Source organism: Ostrea edulis, chromosome 4, assembly GCF_947568905.1.
Source record: "Ostrea edulis chromosome 4, xbOstEdul1.1, whole genome shotgun sequence".
Lineage (NCBI taxonomy): Eukaryota > Metazoa > Mollusca > Bivalvia > Ostreida > Ostreidae > Ostrea > Ostrea edulis.
In genome coordinates this window covers 25089276-25091446 of record NC_079167.1, presented here as the reverse complement: position 1 = coordinate 25091446, position 2171 = coordinate 25089276, and positions in this window count along the sequence as shown.

Genomic DNA, 2171 nt, shown 5'->3' with positions numbered 1-2171 from the left:
TCTAAAGTAGGAGATCGTTAGATGTGTAAATGTACTTCTGATTATTCTGCATCTAAAACTATCAACCGTTCACTTCGAGTTTCCAGTTTACTCCTAGGTAGACTGGAATATGGTGACAGCCAACACCCCTTAAATATTGCCTTGGGTTAATTTAGCGTGCACGTACACTTGAATCAACCAAATAAATCATTACACTTTACTTACTATACCAGAGAGATTGTACGTATGAAAATATATAACTGAAACCTTGACACATAATGATCATGATCAGATCCATTAATGCTAGGGTTCTGAATGGATTGCAGTTATATATCGCTATTTTAAGAAAAAACAAAATATGATCATAATGAAAAAGTAAAGTTAACGAACAGTGATCAATCTAAGAAATCCTATAAAGAAAACAAAATTAAGAGAAGGGTAAACACGGACGTCTATACACAACAGAAGTGTGATCAGGTGCCTAGGAGGAGTAAGCATCCCCTGTTGACCGGTCACATCTATAGTGAGCTTTCTATCTTGGTTAGGTGAACGGAGTAATCCGTAATTAAAATCGGTATGCAAAGAAAAGTCGATCAATTGGAATGGAATGGAACACGTCAAACATGTACAGCCTGACGACAATAATGATAATAAATAACAGTGCCACTATTGCCTTAATGTTAGTTTTAAAGTAGCGCACTCACTGGGTGAAAATCAAGCATGCCACTTTACTTGCTACGACAGAACAAGTGCACTTATCTTAATGAAAACATATATATAAATGTATGTACATGTAAGCTCGACATAAAATGATCATGATCATCTTAATTCTAAGCAATGAGATGGGTGTGAATGTATCGGTAACCCCCTCTCCCTTTCCCCCTCAAATCGAGGGGTTGTCAGACAGTTAGCAAACTAACTACAGATCTGTAGCTCTATTGGGACAGACCAGAGAGCTACAGATTCATCTCTTATAAAATTCTGCAATTTATGACGCAGCAAAATGAAAATGCTCCAGTTCTGTGGAATAATTATTTTAAAAAGTTTGATTATTGAATTAAACGAACGTCTTTCATTAGGCTTTCATAACATGCCACGAAAACTCCTCCATGCTCAAGAGCTTAGCTTACGTTAAGAGGAATTGCACGTTTTCAATTTTATAGTAATTATTCGTGTTTATGATAAATGAAGACGGAATACATGCCTCGTATGGGATATTATGAACAGATACAAATATCAACGAGGTTCGAATTGACTGGCTACATGTACCTAATATGGCTACGTCAATAAACGAAATACATGTATATTTGAAGCTGTGATATTTCGGGTCGCAAAAGGATTTAATGAATATTTGGAAGTATGTTTGGGCACAAGTATAGTGGAGAAATTTTGATATAAAGTTTTTAAAGACATTTATGTTAAATACAGCGATATAAGGTTTCAACCATGCGCATTTTATCTGCGCCGTAAAGTGCAGGTTTTTATAAGGGTGGATCTGTAGCTCTCTGGTATGTCCCAATATTTTCCCAGAGAGCCACAGTTCAGTAGTTAGTAGCAAACTTGAATCTACATTTATTCACACATATGAGAACATTGTAATGTATGATAATTGTGTTAAAGATTATCCTTTTGTACAATACAAATTGTTCTGTGTAATTTGCTTTTTAAAAATACGACAATGCTACATGAAGATTATTACGTGGGATTTCAGAATATCACCACCTTGCTATTGAACAGAAAGTCTTAAACATTTGTTTTACTATTGATCTGCGCATGTATATATGTACCTATAATCGACCTAATGGTACCACCGTCAACAATGTAGAATAAGTCTTATTCTCGTTCAGAATGTCGAACGGGATTCGTATGGAATTTCATGGACACGGCGTATTGTACCTGCAGGTTGCTTTAGTTACTGTTCTGAATAAAGTTAGATCTGTTCTACAAAGATATAAGGACATTCCTTGCCTGCCACACAAGCAATTACTAGTATATATCGCTTGGGTTCGAATTTAAAGAGTAAAGGTATATAACTCTAAATATAGGGTACTCAAGTTAGTCGATGTAAAAACAATAAACCAAATAATATAATATTCTATTTTGTATTCTAATATATTCATACATAATCAATATATATTACTACCAAAGTTCATCCCGAAATTCCGTATGCTTCCCCAAGATATGCAGAGATG